This window comes from Bombus huntii, unplaced genomic scaffold, assembly GCF_024542735.1.
Source record: "Bombus huntii isolate Logan2020A unplaced genomic scaffold, iyBomHunt1.1 ctg00000198.1, whole genome shotgun sequence".
NCBI lineage: Eukaryota > Metazoa > Arthropoda > Insecta > Hymenoptera > Apidae > Bombus > Bombus huntii.
The window spans coordinates 35,001-47,500 of NW_026099429.1; the positions used below are offsets into that span (position 1 = coordinate 35,001).

The 12,500-nt window shown below is 45.6% G+C and overlaps 3 non-coding genes across 3 annotated transcripts in view; all 3 read left to right on the top strand.

Annotated features, from left to right (window-relative positions):
* The first annotated feature begins 4,786 nt into the window (after positions 1–4,786).
* On the top strand, positions 4,787–6,709 carry LOC126877615 (small subunit ribosomal RNA). The gene has a single exon (XR_007695185.1). It is a non-coding gene; the product is annotated as a small subunit ribosomal RNA (ribosomal RNA).
* A 3,386-nt stretch (positions 6,710–10,095) lies between these two features.
* Positions 10,096–10,250, top strand: LOC126877621 (5.8S ribosomal RNA). Its single transcript, XR_007695191.1, has one exon. It is a non-coding gene; the product is annotated as a 5.8S ribosomal RNA (ribosomal RNA).
* Positions 10,251–12,187: 1,937 nt separating this feature from the next.
* LOC126877619 (large subunit ribosomal RNA) overlaps positions 12,188–12,500 on the top strand; it is a 4,085-nt gene continuing 3,772 nt past the window's right edge. Inside the window, exon 1 of the ribosomal RNA XR_007695189.1 lies at positions 12,188–12,500. This exon is cut by the window's right edge and continues 3,772 nt beyond it. This is a non-coding gene — a ribosomal RNA (large subunit ribosomal RNA).

Consider the following 12,500-nt stretch of genomic DNA (forward strand, 5'->3'; position numbering starts at 1 on the left):
AATCGTTACGTTTCGACGAAATCTAGTCGAAAGTAGCGATTTCACTTTATTTTTTTAAAAAATTTCATCCTCCGGACCAACGTGACCGGGACGTTGGAACTTAGAATTTTTTCGCCCCGTTACGAAAGTACCGAAAGTTCAACTCGAAATAACTCGCTAAAAAGCGTTATAACGTATCGAAATTTTGCGTGAAATCGTTACGTTTCGACGAAATCTAGTCGAAAGTAGCGATTTCACTTTATTTTTTTAAAAAATTTCATCCTCCGGACCAACGTGACCGGGACGTTGGAACTTAGAATTTTTTCGCCCCGTTACGAAAGTACCGAAAGTTCAACTCGAAATAACTCGCTAAAAAGCGTTATAACGTATCGAAATTTTGCGTGAAATCGTTACGTTTCGACGAAATCTAGTCGAAAGTAGCGATTTCACTTTATTTTTTTAAAAAATTTCGTCCTCCGGACCAACCTGACCGGGACGTTGGAACTTAGAATTTTTTCGCCCCGTTACGAAAGTACCGAAAGTTCAACTCGAAATAACTCGCTAAAAAGCGTTATAACGTATCGAAATTTTGCGTGAAATCGTTACGTTTCGACGAAATCTAGTCGAAAGTAGCGATTTCACTTTATTTTTTTAAAAAATTTCATCCTCCGGACCAACGTGACCGGGACGTTGGAACTTAGAATTTTTTCGCCCCGTTACGAAAGTACCGAAAGTTCAACTCGAAATAACTCGCTAAAAAGCGTTATAACGTATCGAAATTTTGCGTGAAATCGTTACGTTTCGACGAAATCTAGTCGAAAGTAGCGATTTCACTTTATTTTTTTGAAAAATTTCATCCTCCGGACCAACGTGACTGGGACGTTGGAACTTAGAATTTTTTCGCACCGCTACGAAAAGGCCGAAAGATCCCCTCCAAATAACTCGTTAAAAAGTGTTATAACGTACGAATATTTTTCAAGAAATCGTTATAACTCGATAAAATACGTCGGGATTAAGCGTTTATATCGTCGGCAGACGGATATAAAAACGTTTGGACCGACACGACCGGTCGTTGGAACATAGAAAAATTCCGAGCCGGTACGTTGGGACTTAGAAAAATTCCGAGGGCGAAAAAGTTTTTTCGAGTTTATTCGTTAAAAAGCGTTACAAGGTATGAATTTTTTTGCATAAATCGACGTAACTCGACGAAATACGTCGGGATTAATGGTTTATTTCCGTCCGAGAACGATTTTTAAAAACGGACCTATGCGGCCGGTCGTTCGTACTTGGAAAATTTTCGGACCGAACACTCTTTTTCGATTAATTCGTTAAAAAGCGTTATAACGTACGAATATTTTTCAAGAAATCGTTATAACTCGATAAAATACGTCGGGATTAAGCGTTTATATCGTCGGCAGACGGATATAAAAACGTTTGGACCGACACGACCGGTCGTTGGAACATAGAAAAATTCCGAGCCGGTACGTTGGGACTTAGAAAAATTCCGAGGGCGAAAAAGTTTTTTCGAGTTTATTCGTTAAAAAGCGTTACAAGGTATGAATTTTTTTGCATAAATCGACGTAACTCGACGAAATACGTCGGGATTAATGGTTTATTTCCGTCCGAGAACGATTTTTAAAAACGGACCTATGCGGCCGGTCGTTCGTACTTAGAAAATTTTCGGACCGAACACTCTTTTTCGATTAATTCGTTAAAAAGCGTTATAACGTACGAATATTTTTCAAGAAATCGTTATAACTCGATAAAATACGTCGGGATTAAGCGTTTATATCGTCGGCAGACGGATATAAAAACGTTTGGACCGACACGACCGGTCGTTGGAACATAGAAAAATTCCGAGCCGGTACGTTGGGACTTAGAAAAATTCCGAGGGCGAAAAAGTTTTTTCGAGTTTATTCGTTAAAAAGCGTTACAAGGTATGAATTTTTTTGCATAAATCGACGTAACTCGACGAAATACGTCGGGATTAATGGTTTATTTCCGTCCGAGAACGATTTTTAAAAACGGACCTATGCGGCCGGTCGTTCGTACTTAGAAAATTTTCGGACCGAACACTCTTTTTCGATTAATTCGTTAAAAAGCGTTATAACGTACGAATATTTTTCAAGAAATCGTTATAACTCGATAAAATACGTCGGGATTAAGCGTTTATATCGTCGGCAGACGGATATAAAAACGTTTGGACCGACACGACCGGTCGTTGGAACATAGAAAAATTCCGAGCCGGTACGTTGGGACTTAGAAAAATTCCGAGGGCGAAAAAGTTTTTTCGAGTTTATTCGTTAAAAAGCGTTACAAGGTATGAATTTTTTTGCATAAATCGACGTAACTCGACGAAATACGTCGGGATTAATGGTTTATTTCCGTCCGAGAACGATTTTTAAAAACGGACCTATGCGGCCGGTCGTTCGTACTTAGAAAATTTTCGGACCGAACACTCTTTTTCGATTAATTCGTTAAAAAGCGTTATAACGTACGAATATTTTTCAAGAAATCGTTATAACTCGATAAAATACGTCGGGATTAAGCGTTTATATCGTCGGCAGACGGTATAAAAACGTTTGGACCGACACGACCGGTCGTTGGAACATAGAAAAATTCCGAGCCGGTACGTTGGGACTTAGAAAAATTCCGAGGGCGAACAAGTTTTTTTCGAGTTTATTCGTTAAAAAGCGTTACAAGGTATGAATTTTTTTGCATAAATCGACGTAACTCGACGAAATACGTCGGGATTAATGGTTTATTTCCGTCCGAGAACGATTTTTAAAAAACGGACCTATGCGGCCGGTCGTTCGTACTTGGAAAATTTTCGGACCGAACACTCTTTTCGATTAATTCGTTAAAAAGCGTTATAACGTACGAATATTTTTCAAGAAATCGTTATAACTCGATAAAATACGTCGGGATTAAGCGTTTATATCGTCGGCAGACGGATATAAAAACGTTTGGACCGACACGACCGGTCGTTGGAACATAGAAAAATTCCGAGCCGGTACGTTGGGACTTAGAAAAATTCCGAGGGCGAAACAGTTTTTTCGAGTTTATTCGTTAAAAAGCGTTACAAGGTATGAGAATTATTTTTTGCATAAATCGACGTAACTCGACGAAATACGTCGGGATTAATGGTTTATTTCCGTCCGAGAACGATTTTTTAAAAACGGACCTATGCGGCCGGTCGTTCGTACTTAGAAAATTTTCGGACCGAACACTCTTTTTCGATTAATTCGTTAAAAAGCGTTATAACGTACGAATATTTTTCAAGAAATCGTTATAACTCGATAAAATACGTCGGGATTAAGCGTTTATATCGTCGGCAGACGGATATAAAAACGTTTGGACCGACACGACCGGTCGTTGGAACATAGAAAAATTCCGAGCCGGTACGTTGGGACTTAGAAAAATTCCGAGGGCGAAAAAGTTTTTTCGAGTTTATTCGTTAAAAAGCGTTACAAGGTATAAATTTTTTTACGGGAATCGTTCTATCTCTATTAAATACGTCGGGATTAAACATTTTTATCGATTTTTTCAAAAAATTAGCGTTCGTCGAACTGACACGACTGGGATATTTTTCTAATTTTTTCGTTAATTAACGTTACAAGGTATATATTTTTTTGCATATTTCTACTTATTTTAACGTATTGTAATTGATTATAAACTTATTTTTTGTCCGTATTCGATAAAAGAGTATGTTTACTGATGCAATTTTTCGGTGAAAAAAAAAAATTAATTTTTTGGTAAAAATGCATTTCTATTATGTTAATAAAACGTCTGGTAATGTATTTCGATGGTTGGATATTGGCTTTGTATAGTAGTGATCGAGCGTTCGCGAGACTAAGTTCCAGCGTCCCTTCCGAACGGTACGTTGCTACGGAGGTTTTGCACCGTAAGCGCGCGGCCGCTAGCCCGGCCGGCGCCGGCCTTCCGGCTGGCGCTTTCGTATCTATAAGAGAGACGTCGAGCCGGACGGTTCGGTCGGAACAGCGTTGAGCGCGTGGCTATTCTACGGCCTCGGTTGAGAATTCAGTCACCGCTCCTCGAGTCTTAGTGTATTTTACGCTATTTCTCGACTGTTCCTCCGTTCTCGTTCTGGTTTTTTCTCTACACTGCTGCGCCGCGGGTCGCTGTCCTGGACGTAATGACCAAATATCGTGGCAAGGTTCCCCTGAGTCGGGAAGCTGGTGACCTGTGTGTACGTATTCTAACAAAAATTGTTAGATGCGTGTGTGCTTGTACTAACTGAGCATCGATTCATTCAAAAGAGTATAACCGTCTGCTTTCTATAAAAACTTCTGCTTTCGCAGAAGTATCCGATGAGGCGGTAGGAGCGTACTATCTTTGCGTAGTATGTCTTCTGCCGAAAATGTTCTACCGATTGAAAGAATATTCTTACGGTATGTCCAGCGCGACGCACTGGGATACGCGCTTGTTCGTTCAGCGTGAGGTGCGTATACGTGCTTTACCGCTAAGATATTCTAATAAGTCTTTTTACACGAAGACAGCATTATGGAAATGTTCCTTTAGAAGTACGATTCTAAACATTTTATATAAGACTATGAGAAAGAGAGAGAGAGAAGAGAGGAGGTGGAGTTGAGAATTACAAAGTGGCTGCGAGCGGCGTTCGAAGATTATTACTGAACTATGGGTGTATCTCGAACGTCGCTAGGAGATATATTTTATAGATATATCTATCTTAAGAACGAAAAGTCTCGTCGTACGGTGCTTACGTCCCACCTACGACACGAAGAGAACTTAAACGAAATTTATAAGAATTGTTATACGAATAAGATCCCTGGTTGATCCTGCCAGTAGTCATATGCTTGTCTCAAAGATTAAGCCATGCATGTCTCAGTACATGCCGCATTAAGGTGAAACCGCGAATGGCTCATTAAATCAGTTATGGTTTCTTAGATCATACCTACATTTACTTGGATAACTGTGGTAATTCTAGAGCTAATACATGCAAACAGATTCCGACCAGAGATGGTAGGAATGCTTTTATTAGATCAAAACCAATCGGTGGCGGATGGCTCGTCTGTCCGTCCATCGTTTGTTTTGGTGACTCTGAATAACTTTGTGCTGATCGCATGGTCATCTAGCACCGGCGACGCATCTTTCAAATGTCTGCCTTATCAACTGTCGATGGTAGGTTCTGCGCCTACCATGGTTGTAACGGGTAACGGGGAATCAGGGTTCGATTCCGGAGAGGGAGCCTGAGAAACAGCTACCACATCCAAGGAAGGCAGCAGGCGCGCAAATTACCCACTCCCGGCACGGGGAGGTAGTGACGAAAAATAACGATACGGGACTCATCCGAGGCCCCGTAATCGGAATGAGTACACTTTAAATCCTTTAACGAGGACCAATTGGAGGGCAAGTCTGGTGCCAGCAGCCGCGGTAATTCCAGCTCCAATAGCGTATATTAAAGTTGTTGCGGTTAAAAAGCTCGTAGTTGAATCTGTGTGTCACAGTGTCGGTTCACCGCTCGCGGTGTTTAACTGGCATTATGTGGTACGTCCTATCGGTGGGCTTAGCTCCTCGCGGGCGGTCCAACTAATATCCCATCGCGGTGCTCTTCACTGAGTGTCGAGGTGGGCCGATACGTTTACTTTGAACAAATTAGAGTGCTTAAAGCAGGCTACCTTCGCCTGAATACTGTGTGCATGGAATAATGGAATAGGACCTCGGTTCTATTTTGTTGGTTTTCGGAGCCCCGAGGTAATGATTAATAGGGACAGATGGGGGCATTCGTATTGCGACGTTAGAGGTGAAATTCTTGGATCGTCGCAAGACGGACAGAAGCGAAAGCATTTGCCAAAAATGTTTTCATTAATCAAGAACGAAAGTTAGAGGTTCGAAGGCGATCAGATACCGCCCTAGTTCTAACCATAAACGATGCCAGCCAGCGATCCGCCGAAGTTCCTCCGATGACTCGGCGGGCAGCTTCCGGGAAACCAAAGCTTTTGGGTTCCGGGGGAAGTATGGTTGCAAAGCTGAAACTTAAAGGAATTGACGGAAGGGCACCACCAGGAGTGGAGCCTGCGGCTTAATTTGACTCAACACGGGAAACCTCACCAGGCCCGGACACCGGAAGGATTGACAGATTGATAGCTCTTTCTTGATTCGGTGGGTGGTGGTGCATGGCCGTTCTTAGTTGGTGGAGCGATTTGTCTGGTTAATTCCGATAACGAACGAGACTCTAGCCTGCTAAATAGACGTAACTTATGGTATCTCGAAGGCCCCCGGCTTCGGTCGGTGGGTTTTTACTACCAACGTACAAACAAATCTTCTTAGAGGAACAGGCGGCTTCTAGCCGCACGAGATTGAGCAATAACAGGTCTGTGATGCCCTTAGATGTTCTGGGCCGCACGCGCGCTACACTGAAGGAATCAGCGTGTTTTCCCTGGCCGAAAGGCCCGGGTAACCCGCTGAACCTCCTTCGTGCTAGGGATTGGGGCTTGCAATTATTCCCCATGAACGAGGAATTCCCAGTAAGCGCGAGTCATAAGCTCGCGTTGATTACGTCCCTGCCCTTTGTACACACCGCCCGTCGCTACTACCGATTGAATGATTTAGTGAGGTCTTCGGACTGGTGCGCGGCCAATGTGATAAGCATTGCCGATGTTACCGGGAAGATGACCAAACTTGATCATTTAGAGGAAGTAAAAGTCGTAACAAGGTTTCCGTAGGTGAACCTGCGGAAGGATCATTAACGATACGATACCAAAAGAATTTGACTTGAACACATATAAAAACTATGAAATATATATCACAATGGTCGGTAAGGAGCCGTACTCCTCCTGTATCGACGAAAGTATATACGACGTATTAACAAGCTATATACTTTAACAAACGAAAACGCCAGGGAGCTTGGCAACCTCCGTTGGCACGAATAGAAATATTCTTAAGGAGGAGACGACCCTCCAGCTACGGAATTATACGAAGAGAAGGTGGCACTCTCTCTCGATCATCGGGATGAAGAGATATATATATACAAGTATAAAAACGAAATGCGAATGAAACTTATTCGAGGCGCCTGCGTGAGGTCGTAAACAGAAAGACCCGCCGTCTCCGAATAAAACATATAACATATAATATATATATATATGAAATTCTAATAAAAGGGAACTCTAGCTTCGAAAGAGCCAACAAAAGTTAAGGCTCGATATCAAACGAAAAAATTACGATGGAAACCAGGTGTAAAGAGAAATGCAGTCGTGGCGCCTGCGAGAGGCCGTACACAGAAAGACCCGCCGTCACGATCTCGTATTTCGTATTTGCATCGTGGAAACCGTACAAACGAAATATAAAAGTCCATGCAAACTAATAAGAAAATCTCTAAAGTGCCTCGTGTCGGAGTGATCATGCTCGCCTATTCTCTTCTATGTTTCGTGGTCTGTGTTGCGTTTGTTCTCCTCCTAGCAACGGGACATATCGAAGACTCCTCTTTGGGATCGAACGAAGCGTCTAGAACGAGTCGACGAGAGCGAAAGAACTTGTAGCGAGTCGCGCAGAGCGAAAGGATACCGATATACATCTTCGAAGGTTCTCTTCGAAGATCCATGGATACCTTCTGCGTCGACTTCTCTCGTCTCTTTCATCGAAACTCTCGTCGTTCTCGAAACGTGCTTCCTACCCAAAGGGCGTGTGCTCTTCGTATGTCGTTTCGTTCGAAATAACGAAACCACGTGTAACATACTCGTGGATCGGGTAACCTAGAACGAAGACGCATCGCGTGGATGTTGGCCCGCTATGCGACGATGACCGATGATGATGATGATGATGATGATGATGATATGATGATGATGTCGATGTCGACGACGACGACGATGAAGACGATGTGTAGCAACGATTCGTAACTAGTCTAGCCGAAGTTCGTTCAGAGGGGAACGCCGCCGGCTTCGAAGCCTCGATGTCGTGAGTCGGACACCCGTGCCGTCGCTAGAGTTTTTCAAACTCTGCTTCTGGATATTGGGACGAAAGACCGCTCGAGGACGACGACAGCCGTGCGTGCGTATCCCATCGAATTTTTTTTACACCACCTGAACGAGACTAAAGTTTCGTCTAGTTGATCGTCTACCGTCGCATAATGTATATTATATACCGTTCAGAGGGGACCGGCTGTCTATCCTCGTTGTCGTGAGTCGGACACCCGTGCCGTCGCTAGAGTTTTTCAAACTCTGCTTCTGGATATCGGGACGAAAGACCGCGCGAGGACGACGGATGCGAGTCCCATCGAATTTTTGACTTACACACTACCTGAACGAGACTTAAAGTTTCATATTATATACCGTTCAGAGGGGACCGGCTGTCTATCCTCGTTGTCGTGAGTCGGACACCCGTGCCGTCGCTAGAGTTTTTCAAACTCTGCTTCTGGATATCGGGACGAAAGACCGCGCGAGGACGACGGATGCGAGTCCCATCGAATTTTTGACTTACACACTACCTGAACGAGACTTAAAGTTTCATATAATATACCGTTCAGAGGGGACCGGCTGTCTTTCCTCGTTGTCGTGAGTCGGACACCCGTGCCGTCGCTAGAGTTTTTCAAACTCTGCTTCTGGATATCGGGACGAAAGACCGCGCGAGGACGACGGATGCGAGTCCCATCGAATTTTTTATTTACACACTACCTGAACGAGACTTAAAGTTTCATCCAGTTTGTCGTCTATCATCGCATATATAATATACCGTTCAGAGGGGACCGGCTGTCTATCCTCGTTGTCGTGAGTCGGACACCCGTGCCGTCGCTAGAGTTTTTCAAACTCTGCTTCTGGATATCGGGACGAAAGACCGCGCGAGGACGACGGATGCGAGTCCCATCGAATTTTTGACTTACACACTACCTGAACGAGACTTAAAGTTTCATATAATATACCGTTCAGAGGGGACCGGCTGTCTTTCCTCGTTGTCGTGAGTCGGACACCCGTGCCGTCGCTAGAGTTTTTCAAACTCTGCTTCTGGATATCGGGACGAAAGACCGCGCGAGGACGACGGATGCGAGTCCCATCGAATTTTTGATTTACACACTACCTGAACGAGACTTAAAGTTTCATCCAGTTTGTCGTCTATCATCTCATATATAATATACCGTTCAGAGGGGACCGGCTGTCTATCCTCGTTGTCGTGAGTCGGACACCCGTGCCGTCGCTAGAGTTTTTCAAACTCTGCTTCTGGATGTTGGGACGAAAGACCGCGCGAGGACGATGGATGCGTGTCCCATCGAATTTTTGATTTACAAGACACACACTACCTGAACGAGACTAAAGTTTCATCGAGTTTATCATCGCATAACCCGTTCGGAGGGGACCGGCTGTCTATCCTCGTTGTCGTGAGTCGGACACCCGTGCCGTCGCTAGAGTTTTTCAAACTCTGCTTCTGGATATCGGGACGAAAGACCGCGCGAGGACGATGGCTGCGAGTCCCATCGAATTTTTGTTTTTTTTTTTTTTTTTAAAGAAAAAACACCACCCGAACGGAGATGTGTTCTATCTTTCGTCGATTTTTCATGCTTTCAGTCGGTCGCGTGGTCGCCATCCGTTCGGAGGGGATCGCCGGCTTCGAAACCTCGATGTCGTGAGTCGGACACCCGTGCCGTCGCTAGAGTTTTTCAAACTCTGCTTCTGGATATTGGGACGAAAGACCGCTCGAGGCGGACGGCCGCGCGAATCCCATCGAATCTTTACTATCACCCGAACGATGGAGAGATGCACGCGCGCTGTTTCTTGAATAATTGGACGAGAGAGTAGAATCAAACACATATATAACATGGGCTAGCCACCGTGCTTACTCGTTCGCGAGATCGTGTGCTGTACAGAGGATTCAGAATCGGGTGTATATATCCCCGTCGTTTCCTGACGAACGGAGCTTCGATCTCGATGGTTGTTATATATCATAATGTACTTTACGCCCGGCCGGCGAACGCGCGTATCTTCGCGCGTTCGTCGTTTTCTTTTTTTTTCGAACGTTTTTGTGTCGTCAATCCTATGGCGACTTCTGCGCGTTCGATTCCCGTTGGTCGAACGTGACGGAACTCGGCTTCGCTAGAACCGAGAAGAGTACATTTGAGTATTGAACTGTTGTAAATTTATAAAAGATTACCCTGAACGGTGGATCACTTGGCTCGTGGGTCGATGAAGAACGCAGCTAATTGCGCGTCAACGTGTGAACTGCAGGACACATGAACATCGACATTTCGAACGCACATTGCGGTCCACGGATACAATTCCTGGACCACGCCTGGCTGAGGGTTGCTCACGTAAACCTAAGACTGCTTGCGTTGCGTATCGTTACTCTCCGTATCTGTCTCTCTCTGTCCCTTCTTGCCTTAACAACCCGCCGTCGTTCTTCTTTATATAAGAGAACGTTTCAGAGTCGGACGAAGGTACAAGAACGAGGATACGAATAAGAGCGGACGGAGAGAACATACGCGACGTACGAGCGATTGTTGGACGCTCGTCGGCGTTCGTCGCGGTCGTGCAGAGACCGTGCAAGTCGTACGCATGCTCGATATATAATCTATCGTGTTCACGGGAGACTACGAAACTCTACCTCTGTCTCTCTCTGTCCCTTCTTGCCTTGACAACCCGCCGTCGTTCTTCTTAAAAATTATAAGAGAACGTTTCAGAGTCGGACGAAGGTATACGAAGGGATACGAATAAGAGCGGAGAGAACCGGTCACGGACCTGCGTGAGTGCTCGCGGCGTCGTGAGTCGTCCTTACGAGGGCGACCGCCCGCTTATGCACCGCTTCGTGTATCGGTTATCGAACGTATATACTCGTAGTGTTCTCCTCGTGACCGATTTTTTTTTCATATCAGGCGATATATGCTACGTTTGCCGGTGTTCGACGCACGAAGGTCCGCGCCCCCGACGTCGTCTTAAAAGAATATTATATTTGGCGAGACTGAGAGAGAAAGCAAATATGGGAACTCGGTCGAGAGAGGAGAGAAGAGAGAACCAAAAAAAAAACCTAAACTCGATGGCGTGCGAAACTTTGCCATAATCTACCGTCTTTTCTTAAGACTCTCGTACAGCCCCAGGGATCGAATGCCCACTCCGTCTCTTCGCGAAAGCGACTGACAACAACGAGGACCGTCGCATCGATGGGTCGTCGTTGCGTTTTACACGCTCTGTGCTTTTTTACAAGCCCCGAAAGTATCAGCCGTAGATCCGGGAACGCACACGCGAGATTTCTTCGAGCGCTCTGACGACTTAGGGAGGTATGATCCCCAGCGTCGCGCGGAGATCGGAGAGTACACGTACTCGTATCGGGACGAATTTTCCCCGTCGTCGTGTATCTCTCTGCCCGCGCGCCTGGCTCCCGAAAAGCCACGTTCGTCGGAAATCTTACATATTATATATGTAACGCGTGTGCGAACTAGCGTGTGTCTAAGATCGGCTATACACGGGTGCTGCTGTAACTACAAGCTCGAGGTGTTTTCCGCAGCGTTTCTGTACCCGAGGAAGATGCGCATGTGAGTCCGTTACGAAGTTGTTCGTACGGTCGTCGTCGTCGGAGAGATCGTAGACGAGGAAGAAGACGATCCCCTTTGGCGAGGCTCGAGAAAAAAACTTTGAGAGAGACGAGGTATACACGCGCGTACGACTATGTCGTGCGCGCGTGTGATTTTTTTTTTATGGCAATTCGACGCTTCGAGAATAGAGAAAAGAGAGTGTTGGTCATCCCATGCCTCTTCGTCGTCTATCGCTGGACCGCGCATCCTAACGTCGCGCCGGTCGTCCAGTCCCCGAACACACACACCCACCCGACGGTACGTCTCGCTCGCTTTTTCACTTGCGTGAGTTCCCGTACCGGGAACCGCTGGAATCGTCGAGAGAAGAGAAACGGCTGTAGGAGAAAAAGAGGACGGACGTTAAAAACCGGACGATCGTTACACGGATGTCTTGCGTGAGTCTTAGCTCGAACATGATACGACGAACGAAGTTTGGCACTTTGGCGAGATGCATAAAACGCTCGTACATACATACATACATATATATTGTATATCGAATAGAGAGTGTTCTCCTTCTATTCGAATTTTTTTTCTCTTTGAGGCGATTTTCGCACAGAGAAATACACACACACACACCACCTTCTCTCGCACCGAATCTTTCCGAGCTTTCGTTTTCTACGAGTCTACGCAAAACACGACACGAACGAATTTTCGTTTCGCGTCGTGACGTTGAAGCGACCTCAGAGTAGGCGAGATCACCCGCTGAATTTAAGCATATTACTAAGCGGAGGAAAAGAAACTAACAAGGATTTCCTTAGTAGCGGCGAGCGAACAGGAATTAGCCCAGCACTGAATCCCGCGGTTCCGCCGTTGGGAAATGTAGTGTTCGGGAGGATCCGATTGACCCGAGACGTCGAACCGCGTCCAAGTCCATCTTGAATGGGGCCATGTACCCACAGAGGGTGCCAGGCCCGTAGCGACCGGAACGCGTCCCGGGAGGATCTCTCCTTAGAGTCGGGTTGCTTGAGAGTGCAGCCCTAAGTTGGTG